We start from the raw sequence: 15,345 nt of genomic DNA, 5'->3' as shown, positions 1-15,345 counted from the left end.
GTTTTCACCCACAAGTCCCAAAATACATTCTTGTTAGGTGAATTGGACATTGGAATTCTCCCTCTGTGTACCCGAACAGGCGCCGGATAGTGGCGACAAGGGGATTTTAACAGTAACTTCATTGCAGTGTTAATGAAAGCCTACTTGTGACAATAATAAAGCTGATGATTCGTGATGCACCTTTAAATTCCTGCATTGAGTGCATATATAGAAAGATCCGGGGGAGTGTGGAAATTGAAATCTTGGAAGTACAGGGAGATGCAGTAGGGAAATGGAAATAAAGAGATTAACTCAGGAGAGAGTGGAAATAGCGAGTGACACGCAATAGAGAATTTATATAGAGAGGCACGGAGTGGCGTGTCAAAATCCGAGGGAGGAAACAGGGGCATGGAAATAGAGAAAGGCACAGAGGGGAGAGTGGAAATGACTGCATTTAAATTGTTTTCCAGCATTAAATAAATCTAATTCAATCGTATTCTGCACCTATTGGAAAATCACAAGTAGGTTCTGCTGGTGGAGAGCCAGGATATAAATATGTCGATATTTCACGGTATGAAAATGGAAGAAACGTCGAAATGTAACAGTAAAAATGTGAGAAATGAGTGAGAAAAAAAATAGAGTGAAAATGAAAGTGAATGCGTCAGAGTTCAATGATTTGCTGATGTGAGAAGTTTTGAGAAACGTTCAAACAATGTAAAAAATGAAAAGGTAATGTATTCAAAATGGATTGCAAATTTACAATAGTAAAATTTGACAGTAATTAAGTTGTAAAATCTGATCAAAAATGAGTGAAAACATGAAGAATACAAGAACAGATCAAAGAGTGAAAGATTTGTTTTCGTTTGTTAAGAAATTTAAAGTATCCAATTCTTTGTTTTCCAATTAAGAGGCAATTTACCGTGGCCAATCAACCTACACTGCGCATCTTTGGATTGTGGGGGCGAAACCAACGCAGACACAGGGAGAATATGAGAACACCACAGGAGCAAGCGACCAGGGGCTGGGATCGAACCAGCATCCTCGGCGTCGTGAGGCAGCAGTGCTAACCACTGCGCCACTATGCGCCCTCTCAAAGAGTGAAATATGCCATAAAATTGAGATAATATTTCAAAGGTGAACATTTTGTTAAAAGTTGGATTTATCCGTGAAATGTTGAAAACAAAAACAGGGAATATTCAAAGATTGCAAAAGTGGATGTGAGAAAAGTTACTAAAGTCAAGGAGTGTAAAATTTAAACTGGAAACATAATAGTTCAACTACTTAAAATTCTGAAAATATTACGACCAATTACATATAAAACATTCGACAGAAATGTGTTAAAATGTGAGAAAAGTGACATGAGGGCAGCACGGTCGCATTGTGGATAGCACAATTGCTTCACAGCTCCAGGGTCCTAGGTTCGATTCCCGGCTTGGGACACTGTCTGTGCGGAGTATGCACATTCTCCCCGTGTGTGCGTGGGTTTCCTCCGGGTGCTTTGGTTTCCTCCTACAGTGCAAAGATGTGTGGGTTAGGTGGATTGGCCATGCTAAATTGCCCATAGTGTTCAAAATTGCCCTTAGTGTTGGGTGGAGTTACTGGGTTATGGGGATAGGGTGGAGGTGTGGACCTTGGGTAGGATGGTCTTTCCAAGAGCAGGTGCAGACTCGATGGGACGAATGGCCTCCTTCTGCACTGTAAATTCTATGATGCTATTAACCTAAAGAATGGTACTGAGAACAATAACTGAATTTCAAAGGGTAAAACATGCGACAGAGAAAAAAGTGGTATCCAATTATTGATATTGACATAAAATGAATAATGATCATTCAAAGGTTGAAAAGGTATGAATATCTGTGAAGCATTGAACATTAAAACATGAGAAGCTACTGTCCAAATTGTGAAATTCAGGTGGAAATTGGAACGAGTGAAATATGTGTCCATTTTTCTGTTAATTTCATAAAGTAATTTCAAAACCGTGAGAGAAAATTGAACAATCAAAAATGTGACAATAATTAGAAACTGAAATATAGTTCAAACATGAACAAAACATACAGCTTCAGAACTGTGAAAAAGTTCGAGAAAACATGTGGGTAACAAATCGAAAAATAGGCAATCAGACAGGAAAGCGTGTATTAAATTTCGGGTGAGGGAAATGTAAAATATCAGAATAATTAATAGAGTCAAAATCAGAATCAACAATGAAACAATTGGGGAGTTGAAATGGGAGAAAATCTTTCCAATTTGTAAAAAGAGTGCAAAAACTTCAAAGACTGAATATGAGAATAAATTGAAAATAATTTAATACTCACATTTTAAATAGAGAGAAGTTCCGAGTGAAGTGCGGGAAATGGTTGGAGGAACTTATGAGGAAAATGTGAATTTTTTTTGATGAAATCAGAATGAAAATGTGCGAAAAATCAATGAAAATTCAAAGATTGAAATATATGAGAAAAAGTGAGAAAAATTGGGAATACAACAATGCGAGAATAGTGTGTAAAACGGGGTAAAATGTGAGAAGAGCCAAATGTTCCAAAAGTATGTGAAAAATCACAGATTTAAAAATCTGAATGGAATGTCGACATTGACATTCACAACAGGGCAGCCCCATTCTCTGGAGGAACAGCATTTAATGTGTTAACAGGAATAAGAAAGAGCCACTCCAAGAACTATCAATGAGAAGGCTTCATGCTTGAATAATTTTATTGCAGCTTCTATAATACTGGAAATGATTTATTACAAGCCGTAGACACATTTAAAAGTGAGCCTGACACACTCGTGATTGGAATTCCAAATTCTACCTACCGTAAACTTGAATAACCGAAAACTCTGCAGCCTGTGACCTTGTTTGTGCCTAGCGCAATGGGAACATCATCCCCGTGCTCCCTGACCTACAGTTTCTCTTTGGAATGAACGCCTGCATTTTGAAATTCTCAGTCTTGTTTCCAATTCCCTCCCTGGCCCCCAACCCCACTTCAATTACTCCACAGTTGATGGTTGTGTTCAACTTTGCAAAAAGTCCGAAGCTCTGGAATTCCCTTCATAAAATTCCTTTTCTCTTTCTTCCCTTCTTAAATACTTGGCTCAGAACCTCCCGCTTGAAATATGCTTTTGTCTATTGGCTCTAATGTCGTCTTATTCCTGTGGATTCCATTGTTTTTGTAATTCGCTGGTGAAGGGACTTGTGGAGTTTATTGATGTGAAAGACGCTCGAGAAACACCAGTTGTTGTTGCAGTTGAGTTGAATCCAAGAATCCCATTAGGCCAATTCTTCCTCTGTTAATTTCAGGAACTGGGTCTTCTTCCCTACTCCTCATTTCCCTGTCCATTCACTGAGTCAGTTGCCTTTCCTCTGGTTTTGCTAATCGGACTCCGGTCGATTGACTGATGGTTATGGATTTAATTCTGTTCCTCTGACCATCTCTGGAGCAACAACATCTCCGTTGACCTCAGCGACCTCAGTCATTTCCCCAAATATCTAAACACCGAGTGTTGCATTCCATGGTCAACCTCATCCTCTCACAACCGCTACACAACTAGCTGAAGAAGACGAATGGACGCCAAATGTTAACTGTGGTTCTCCCTCCACAGACGCTTCCATATCTATTACATTTCACCAGTAATTTCTGTTTTATTTAAATTTCCAGTATCCGCAGTATTTTGTTTTTGTGCATCTACCCACAAAGCTCGGGTTGATTTGCCATATTCCCCCCACCCAAATCCGTGTTCGTTTTCCCAATCGGAATAATTCTGTTGCCTGTCCAACCCGTTTCCCTACTCGGCATCGAACCTTTCTCCACATACCATCCGACACATTAAACTGTTATCACACACTGACTGGTCAGTCTCTGAAACAGGTCCATTGCCGTCACTTGAAACAAATACTCGGTTTTTTCCTCTTTTAAAGTTCATCCTTTCTCTAAACCGCCCTTTCCTTTACGTCATGGACGGAATGTTGTTGGGCTCCGCTCTCAAGATTCTGTTCCATTCATGGATTTCTTTTCATTTTTAAAATAAATTTAGAGTACCCAATTATTGTTTTCCAATTAAGGGGTAATTTAGCATGGCCATTCCACCTACCCTGCACATCTTTGGGTTGTGGGGGCGAAACCCACGCAAACACGGGGATAATGTGCAAACTCCACACGGACAGTGGCCCAAAGCTGGGATCGAACCTGGGACCTCGGCGCCGTGAGGCTGCCCCCATTCATGGATTTCTGACCTCACCCTCCGCCTTGCCTCAACACGAATAGTTACTCACCTGGATCCTCCTGGACGTTCATCCTGGACAACAACAACTTATTCCCAGACATTATCTTAGTCTGTCTCTCACCCGCCTCTCTCCACCATCTAAAACTATAGATCCAGTGACTCACTCTGTGGACCTCCCACGCGGGTGGGGGGAAATTAGACGGAAATGTTGTAACTCTAAAATTCCTTCCGACTTTCCTGCTTCTCCTAAAAATTCTGAAGAAATGTTAAAACTGAAGTATCACAATTCCTTTGGGAACTCTCCTAAACTGGAATTCAGTCGTTGTTTTCACGATTATTTGACCAAAATTTACATCCATCCACTCATTTGTTAATTTGTCTCCCTCTATAAATAGTTTTCACATTTATGGAAATTGATGTTAGATGTAGTTTCTTTTTAAGAATACAGCATACACAAGCGTTGTCTCACAACCAAGGGCGTCATTACCTCCATACTAAAGAACTATTTCAGCAAGTAATTTAACAAAACAACTAAAGGGCATTTCATCATCTTCTTCAACTCCACTCTGAATTTAGTTTGTGTCATTGCATAGACACACGTGTTGGTGGAGCAACTTAGAAGCTGAAATAAGAATCCTAGTCTCCCAATTACCGGATATTGTAGGACCGTAATGGAGCCCAATGATGTCATTTGGAAACCGATCGAATAAAGGAGATAAATAGCCCATAACACTATAAAATTCCCAGAAATGGTGAACATTACAATGATGGATTTTTTCCGATTCTGCACCTCTGGATCATTTTGCTTCTCTCCACTGCGCTGGCCCCTGAGTCTCTGGCGGACAATATTGGCAGCTACGATGTGCCTGACGGTTAAAATATTGAAAACTATAATCAGGAAAAATGGGGCACAGGGGTTGTAAGCATAATGGAGAAGTTCAATTATTCTCCAAAGCAGTAAATTACGAACACCCGTTGTTACAACGCAAAACCAGAGATCATCGACGAGCCTATATTGGCTGGTATACATAAAGTACCAGAAAATGTTCTTGAGGCAGCTCAACAGAGTCACTACTCCTATCACTATAACTGCGGTTCTCTCTTTGCAGAATCTGGCTTTCAGATTTTGGCAACAAATGGCTACAAATCGATCAAAGGTAAATAGGACGGTGAACCAGACTGAACAGTCTGTGACTGCATGAAGGAAGACGGCGTGGATATTACACACACGAATGTACTCCACGAATCGTAGCTCCCACGAATAAACAATAGGTATACGTCTCAATATCACATCAAGGATAATGACCAGTAGATCAGCTGCAGCCATGGCCACCAGGTAGTGAGTGACACATTTGGAGAGTCCGCACTTGCCCCGAGACAGGATGATAATTGCCACTAAGTTGACTGCATTGACGGGGAATAAATGTGAAAATTATACCAGAGTCTGCGAGCAAAAGCAACATGTTTGTTTCAGTAAAAATGTGTATATTTGAGACTTAATTCATTGATGTATCTTTTCACTATCAGTGTGGCAGCTCATTGTGATCTAGTGCGAAACTATTGAAAAAGTAAGCAATGAATTACACAACTTAAAAACAAATGACTGGAATAAGCTGTGACAGGTAGTAAAATGTGCATTACAGGGGTAATAATAAGTTTTCAAATGATTAAAATGTAATATCTTTTCCATTCTGGTGAAGGTATTGGAAACGGGTTGACTAAGAATTTGGAAAGAAATGGACAGATAGACCCTGTGTAAAATCTGAAATTTGTTCAGAAGTGAAAAATAAGCAGTGATGATGTGAGTTCCGATGTTAGAGAGGAATCAGTTCCTTATTTCCGCACAGTTATCCTGGGTTGGAGAAAGGAATCAGCACAGGTTCCTGCCCCAGATCTCAATAGAATAATCCTGGGTTAGAGGGCGGAACCACAGGTTCCTGTTATTGATCTCTATATCGCTATCCTGGATTAGAGGGAGGAATCACCGCAGCTTCCTTCTCCTGATCTCTATACAGTTACCCGACTTAGAGAGAGGAATTAGTACAGGTTCCTGTTCCTGATCCCTAAACAGTTATCCTGGGTTAGAGAGATGGTAAATCACAGGTACCTGCTCCTGATCTCTATATAGCTATCCTAGGTTATAGAGAAAAATCAACACAGGTTCCTGCTCCTGATCGCTTCACGGTTGTCCTGGGGTAAAGAGAGGAAGGTGCACAGTTTGCTGTTCCTGATCTCTACACAATTATCCTGGGTTAGCGAGTGGAATCAGCACAGCTTCCAGCCCCTGATCTGAATAGAGTAATTTTGCGTTTGACAGCAGAATCAGCACACGTTCGTGTTTCTGATCCCTACATAGTTATCATGATTTATAGAGAGGAATCAGAACAACTTCCTTATCCTTCTCTCTATACAGCTAAACTGGATTAGGGAGAAGAACCAGCATAGGTTCCTGCCCCTAATCTCATTTGAGTAACCCTGGGTTAGTGAAAGGATTCAGCACAGGCCCCTTGTCCTGATCTCTATACAGTTAACCTTCAGAGAGAAATTTTGGAATGGAGGGCAGAATCAGCACAAGTTTCTGTTTCTGATCTCTAAATAGTTATCCTCGGTTTGAGAGAGGAATCAACACAGTTTTGTGCGCCTGCTATTACACAGTTACCTTAGGTGAGAGATAGCAGCACATGTTCCTGCTCCTGAACTCTGTATAGTTTTCCTGGGTCACATCGCATCAACCCAGAACCCAACTCCAGATCTCTTCACAGTTATCCTGGGATCAAGAAAGGAATGTGCACAAGTTCACGCCCCATATCTTTATAGAGTTATGCTGCGATTGATAGAGAGCTATCTGCAAGCTCCTGCTGCTGATCTGTAGACAGTTATACTGTGTTAGGGAGAGAGAAATCTGCACACATTCCTCATCCATCTCTATACAGTTATCCAGGGTTCGTGGGACGAATCAGCTGAGGGTCCTGCTCCTCATCCCTATAGTTATCCTGGGTTACAGAGAGGAATTAGCAGAATTTTATTCTAGAGATCTCTATAGGTATCTTTGCCTGGAGGGATCAATCAGAACAGGGTTCTGATCCAGCACTCAATATAGTTATCCTGGGTTAGAGAACGGAATCAGCATAGTTTCCTGTTACTGATCGTTATGCAGTTATCCTGGATAAGAATTAGAAATCAGCACAGCTTCCTTCTCCTAATCTCTATGCGGTTATCCTGGGTTAGTGAGAGGAGTCATCACAGGACACTGCTCCTCATCTCGATACAGGTATCCTGGGTTAGGGAGATGAATTACCAGAGGTACCTGCTTCTGATCTCTAAATTATCATGGGTTATATAGAGGAATCAATATAGGTCCCTGCTCCTGATCGCTTCACAGTTATCCTTAGTGGGGGAATCAGCAGAGGTTCCTGTTCCTGACCCCAAAAGTTATCCTGGGTTAGAGTGAGAAATCAGCTGAAATTCCTTCTGGTGATCTCTGTACAGTTATCATGGCCTGGAGTCAGCAATCAGAACAGGGTTTCGTTCCAGCTATCCATGCAGTTACCCTTAGTTTAGAGAGAAGAATAAGTACAGGTTCCTGCCCTGATGTCAAGAACGTAATTCTGTCTTAGACAGCGGAATCTTCACAGGGTTCTGTTCTGATCTCTATCTAGTTGTCCTAGGTTAGAAAAAGGAATGTGCAAAGGTTTGTACTCCTGATCTCTGTACATTTCTCCTGGATTAGAGAGTGGAATCAGCAGCTATTCCTACTCCTGATCTGTACAGATTTATCCTGGTTTACAGAGAGAAATTAGTGCATTTTGCTGCTCCTGATCTCGATAGTTATCATGTATTAGAGAGAGGACTCATCGACGTTTCCTGCTCCTGATCTCTACACAGTTATCCTGGGTCGAGAAACGAACCAACGGAAAATTTTATTCCTCATCTGTTTGCAGTTATCCTGGGTTGGAGAGAGGAATTAGCACCAGATCCTGCTCCTGATCTCAATATCGTTATCCTGGGTTAGAGAGGGGGAACCTGCACACGTTCCTCCTCCTAATGTCTGTACAGTTATCCTGGGATAGTGGGCGGAATCATCATAGGTTCCTGTTCCTGATCCTACAGCTATCCAAGTTTGGAGTGGGAAATCAGCAGAAGTTTCTCCTTGTGATCACTATACATTTATCCTGGCTGAGAGAGAGCAATCAGCACACGGTTCTGCTCCAGCTCTCCATACAGTTACCCTGGGTTAGTGAAATAAATCAGCACAGGTTACTGTAACACATCTCTCCAGTTATCATGGGTTAGAGTACGGAATCAGCACAGCTCCCTGCCCTGATGTCAATCAAGTCTACCGGAGTTTTTTTTAATTTAGAGTACCCAATTATTTTTCTCCAATTAACGGGCAATTTACCGTGGCAAATCCACCTACCCTGCACATCTTTGGGTTGTGGGGGCGAAACCCACATAAACACGGGGAGAATGTGCAAACTCTACACGGACAGTAACCCAGAGCCGGCATCGAACCTGGGATCTCGGCGCCGTGAGGCAGCAGGGCTAATCCACTGCGCCACCATGCTGCTCTGGGCTACCTGAGTTAAAGAGCGGAATCAGCACAGGTTCCTGCTCCTGATCTCGATATAGTTAACATGGGTTTGAGAGGTCATAACGCACAAGTGCCTGCTCCTGATCTCTATATATTTATCCTGAGTTGTATATAGAGATATCAACACAGATTCCTGCTCCCTTCGCTTCACATTTATCCTGGGAAAAAGAAAAGAAGAGGTACAGGTTCCTGCTTCTGATCTCTACTGTTAACTTGGGTGAGAGAAAGGAATCAGCACAGAACCATGGAATCATAGAATTTACAGTGCAGAATGAGGCAATTCTGCCCATCGAGTCTGCACTGGCCCTTGGAAAGAGCACCCTACCTAAGCCCACACCTCTACCCTATCGTCGTAACGATACCTAATCTTTTTGGACACAAAGGGCAATTTAGCATGGCCAATCCACAACTTTGGACTGTTGGAGGAAACCAGGTCACACTGGGGAGACCAACGCAGACACAAAGAGAATGTGCAGACTCCGCACAGACAGAGCGGGAATAGACCCAAACCGGGAATAGAAACTGGGACGATGGAGCTGTGAAGCATCTGCACTAACCACTGAGCTACCGTGCCGCTAGCTCCTGATCTTAATCCAGATATCATAGGTTTTAGTTTTATCCAACCATTTTCAGATCAATTGCATGTCATTTTCATGATGAAGAGCTGAAAAGGTTAAATCGCCATGTTGTGTTCACTCTGAGATAAGATGATATTAATCTTTGCAACAGCCTAAGCAAAAGCACAATCACATGACAGTTGCTGATCAGCAAACAACGATTTTGTCAGAAGAAAATGAATCAAGTACTTTGGTAATTGAAAGACAATTAAATAATAATCAATATAGAATTAGAAATAGGTTAATGTATTTCACTGTTTCTCCATTTGCCTTTCTTATGAGAGAATTAAGGTGTTGCAACAAATGGGAATGAAATGGCCTTTGTCTCCCTTCCCATCAGAAACACACACTGCCCTTGACGTCTGAGTCTGTATTAAGGAACGGGATTCCTGTAAACACATTAAGATAGGATACATGGCTAAAAAGAAAGCATTTTTCTAAATGTAAAACAATGAGTCGAATTAACTACAGGCAATGGATTTGGCCCTTCTCACATTATTGACAAAGAATAAACCAATTTGCCATTTAATGCAATTTGGTTAAGGCGAGCTTACAATATATTTTAAGCATGAAAATAAGAATTTCGGATGTAGCTTTGTTAGCCTGCTATCCATATTTTCACTGATCAGAGGTTATCACTGAACGTCTTCGGCATGATCAACTGAAGACATTTGTGAGAAGTCGATTTGATGGTTGGGTTAACGTTCTACTCACTCTGTCTTCTTCAATAAACATTTTATTGAGGTATTTTTGGTATAGTAACAACAACAAAATAAACAATATACCTGAAAACATAAACATAGTGCAAAAGCCATTCACCTCTCGTACAGGTCCCACCCTTATTGACCCACTACTCTAATCTAAACTACTCCCCCTTCCCCCCGCCTGCTGACGATTAATTTCCCGCAAAGAAGTCGCCGAACGGTTGCCACCTCCGGGTGAACCCTAACAGTGACCCTCTCAAGGCGAACTTGATTTTTTCCAAACAGAGAAAGCTAGCCATGTCCGATAGCTAGGTCTCCGACTTCGGTGCTTTGAGTCCCTCCACGGTAATAATATCCGTCTCGAGGGCAGCACGGTGGCCTAGTGGTTAGCACAGCCGCCTCACGGCGCTGAGGTCCCAGGTTCGATCACGCCTCTGGGTCATTGTCCGTGTGGAGTTTGCACATTCTCCCTGTGTCTGCGTGGGTTTCGCCCCACAACCCAAAAATGTGCAGAGTAGGTGGATTGGCCACACCAAACTTTGTCTCTTAATTGGAAAAAATAATTGGGTAATCTAAATTTATAAAGAAAAAAAAATAACATCCGTCTCCGGGCTACCAGGGAAGCAGAGGCCAGAACATCTGCCTTTCTTCGCGTGGATTCCCGGATCTTCCGACACCCCGAAAATCGCCACCTCTGTACTCAGTGCGGACATGACGTCTGCAAACGCCTGCCAAAATCCCCTAAGTTTTGGACATGTAGACATGGTTCGCCGGTCGTCCCGCACATTTTTCACACCTGTCCTCCATTATAAAGAATCTGCTCATCTAGGCCACTGTCATGTGAGCCCGGTGAACCACGTTAAATCGTATCAGTCTGAGCCTGGCACATGTTGCGGAAGTGTTGACACTACTCAACGCGTCTGCCCATAGACCATCCTCTATCTCACCTCCCAGCTCCTCCTCCCACTTGCGCTTCAGCTCCTCGGTCTGTGTCTCCTCCGACTCTATAAGCTCCTTACAAATGTCGGAGACGCTCAGTTCTCCAGCCCTTCCTCTGGAAACTACCCTGTCCTGAATCCCCCTTAGCAGTAGGAGCAGGAAGGTTCACACCTATTTACGAAGGAAGTCCCGCACCTGCAGACACCTGAATTTGGTTCCTCTCGCCAACCCAAAATTTTCCTCCAACGCCCTCACACTCGGAAAGCTCCCCTCTATGAACATATCCTCCAGCCTCTCAATTCCCACTTTACACCTTATCCGGAACCCCACGTCCATACTTTCTGGGGCAAGCCTGTGATTATCACAGATTAGGGCCCAGACCGATGTTCGCACTGCTCCCATATGCCTCCTCCACTGGCCCCAAACTCACAGAGCCGCCACCACCACTGAACTGGTGGAGTACTGTGCCGGCAGCAACGGACGAGGCGCAGTTACCAACGCCCCAAAATTGGTGCCCTTACATGAATCCGCCTCCATACGCACCCATGCCGACCCCTCCCCCACCACCCACTTCCTGATCATGACTATCTGAGCCGCCCAGTAATAGTTGCTCAAATTTGGCAGCGCCAGCCCGCCCTCTCCCCGACTCCACTCAAGCATTACCTTCCTGATCCGCAAGCTTTGATTTTTATGTCATCATTGGCTACAGGAATAGTGCCAGAGGACTGGAGGACAGCAAATGTGGTCCCTTTGTTCAAAAAGGGGAGCAGAGACAACCCCGGCAACTATAGACCAGTGAGCCTCACGTCTGTAGTGGGTAAAGTCTTGGAGGGAATTATAAGAGACAAGATTTATAATCATCTAGATAGGAATAATATGATCAGGGATAGTCAGCATGGCTTTGTGAAGGGTAGGTCATGCCTCACAAACCTTATTGAGTTATTTGAGAAGGTGACTGAACAGGTAGATGAGGGTAGAGCAGTTGATGTGGTGTATATGGATTTCAGCAAAGCGTTTGATAAGGTTCCCCACGGTAGGCTATTGCAAAAAATACGGAGGCTGAGGATTGAGGGTGATTTAGAGATGTGGATCAGAAATTGGCTAGCTGAAAGAAGACAGAGGGTGGTGGTTGATGGGAAATGTTCAGAATGGAGTACAGTCACAAGTGGAGTACCACAAGGATCTGTTCTGGGACCGTTGCTGTTTGTCATTTTTATCAATGACCTAGAGGAAGGCTCAGAAGGGTGGGTGAGTAAACTTGCAGACGATACTAAAGTCGGTGGTGTTGTCGATAGTGTGGAAGGATGTAGCAGGTTGCAGATGGATATAGATAAGCTGCAGAGCTGGGCTGAGAGGTGGCAAATGGAGATTAATGTAGAGAAGTGTGAGGCGATTCACTTTGGAAGGAATAACAGGAATGCGGAATATTTGGCTAATGGTAAAGTTCTTGAAAGTGTGGATGAGCAGAGGGATCTAGGTGTCCATGTACATAGATCCCTGAAAGTTGCCACCCAGGTTGATAGGGTTGTGAAGAAGGCCTATGGAGTGTTGGCCTTTATTGGTAGAGGGATTGAGTTCCGGAGTCGGGAGGTCATGTTGCAGCTGTACAGAACTCTGGTACGGCCGCATTTGGAGTATTGCGTACAGTTCTGGTCACCGCATTATAGGAAGTACGTGGAGGCTTTGGAGCGGGTGCAGAGGAGATTTACCAGGATGTTGCCTGGTATGGAGGGAAAATCTTATGAGGAAAGGCTGATGGACTTGAGGTTGTTTTCGTTGGAGAGAAGAAGGTTAAGAGGAGACTTAAAAGAGGCATACAAAATGATCAGGGGGTTGGATAGGGTGGACAGTGAGAGCCTTCTCCCGCGGATGGATATGTCTGGCACGAGGGGACATAACTTTAAACTGAGGGGTAATAGATATAGGACAGAGGTCAGAGGTAGCTTCTTTACGCAAAGAGTAGTGAGGCCGTGGAATGCCCTACCTGCTACAGTAGTGAACTCGCCAACATTGAGGGCATTTAAAAGTTTATTGGATAAACATATGGATGATAATGGCATAGTGTAGGTTAGATGGCTTTTGTTTCGGTGCAACATCGTGGGCCGAAGGGCCTGTACTGCGCTGTATTGTTCTATGTTCTATGTTCTAAGCGCTTGCCCGCCCAGATGAAGCCCGTGATCAATCTGTTGACCCGCTTATAAAAGGACCGCGGAATAAAGATGGGGAGATACTGAAATACAATTATGAATCTCGGGAGGACCATCATCTTCACCGTTTGCACCCTGCCAGCCAGAGACAATGGAAGCACGACCCATCTCCGAAAACCGTCCTACATTTGGTGCATCAGCCGGGCCAGATTCAATTTATGCAGCCAGTCCCATTCCCGCACCACTTGGGTGCCTAGGTACCTAAAGCTTCCCTCTACTAACCTAAACGGCAGCTTTCCCAATCGCCTCTCCTGTCCCCTCTCCTGGACCACAAACATCTCACTCTTTCCCATATTAAGCTTTCCCCCGAAAACCGGCCAAATTCCCCTGGAGTCCTCATGATTTCTTCCATCCCCTCTATTGGGTCCAAATCGTACACAAGCAGGTTATCCACATAGAGCGAAACCGTGTGCTCCGGCTCCCTCACCTCGACCCAACCTCCCATGGACCAGTCCTCTCCAGCCCTTCGAGGCTCTCAGAGCAATTGCCAATGTCTCTCGCCAGCACAAACAACAGTGGGGAGAGGGGCATCCCTTCTCGTTCCCCGGTGCAATCTAAAATAGTCTGATGTTGTCCTATTCATCCGTATACTTGCCACAGGAGCCTGATACAGTAACCTGACCCAGTCAATAAAGCTCCGCCCGAATCCGAACCATCCCAGTATTTCCCACAGATAGTCCAATTCTACCCGATCAAAAGCCTTTTCTGCATCCATTACGATCACTACCTCCACCGCCCTAACTTCCGGGGGGCATCATGATCACATTTAACAGCCTTCTTACATGGGCCACCAACTGCCTGTCCTCAACAAACCCCGTCTGGTCCTCCCCAATAACGTCCGGAACACAATCCTCGATCCTGGTGGACAAGATTTTGGCCAGCAACTTTGCATCTACCTGCAACAGGGAGATCGGCCAATAGGACCCACACAGTCCCGGGTTCTTGTCCCGCTTAAGAATCAGCGAACTCGTTGCCTGTGACATCGTCGGTGGCAACACCCCACTTTCCCTTGCCTCATTGAACATCCTCAACAACACCGGCCCCAATATCCCCGAGAACGTTTTATAAATCTCCACTGGGTACCCTTCCGGACCCGGGGCCTCACCCATGGCATGGCCTTCAAGCCCGCCATTATCTCTTCCAGCCCTTTTGGGGCCCCCAGCCCTTCTACCCGCTCCCGTCCACCTTTGGGATATTCAGCCCCTCCAAGAAGTGCCTCATCCCCTCCCGCACCGTAGGGGGTTCCGACCTGTCCAGCCTGCTGTAGAAATTCCTAAACGCCTTATTCATCCCTACTGAATCACCAACCAGGTTCCCATATCCGTCCTTTACTTTCCCTATCTCCCTAGCTGCCTCGCTCTTCCTAAGCTGCTGTGTAAGCATTCTGCTGGCATTCTCTCCATGTTCATAGATCGCCGCCCACGCCTTTCTCAGCTGCTCCACCGCCCTGCCTGTGGTGAGCAAACTCCGCCATTTTCTTGAAAGCCCTGCCTCTGGGGTCTCCGCATACCTCCTATCAATATGAAGTATCTCCTTTGCCAGTCGGTCCGTCTCTGCCCTGTTGACCTTCTTCCTATCGGCCCGGATCGAGATCTGCCCCCCCCCCAACCCTGACCACCGCCTTCAGTGCTTCCCACACCACCGCTGCTGAAATTTCCCCAGTGTTATTGATCTGCAGGTCGCTCTGCATACATTTCCTCAGCCGCTCACACACTCCTTCATCCGCCAACAGTCCCACATCCAACCTCCAGTGCAGGCGCTGGTTACTGTCTTTACTAACCTGCAGGTCAACCCAGTGCGGAGCATGGTCTGAGATTCTAATCACCGAGTACACCGTGTCCACGACCCCAGCCAGCAAGGCCCTGCTCAAAATAAAGAAATCAATCAGGGAATACACTTTATGTATGTGTGAGTAGAAGGAGAACTCCTTCATCCTCGGCTGCCCAAATCTCCATGGACCTACCCCCCCCCCCCTCCCCCATCAGCTCCATGAACCCTCTTAGTTCCTTTGCCATTGCTGGCACCCTGCCCATTTTCGAGCTTGACCGGTCCAAGCCAGGGTACAGAACTGTGTTGAAGTCCCCTCCCATGACCAA

Source organism: Scyliorhinus torazame, chromosome 14 (assembly GCF_047496885.1).
Source record: "Scyliorhinus torazame isolate Kashiwa2021f chromosome 14, sScyTor2.1, whole genome shotgun sequence".
NCBI classification, from domain to species: domain Eukaryota; kingdom Metazoa; phylum Chordata; class Chondrichthyes; order Carcharhiniformes; family Scyliorhinidae; genus Scyliorhinus; species Scyliorhinus torazame.
The sequence above is the reverse complement of the archived record's forward strand: the minus strand, read 5'-3'. Positions refer to the sequence as shown.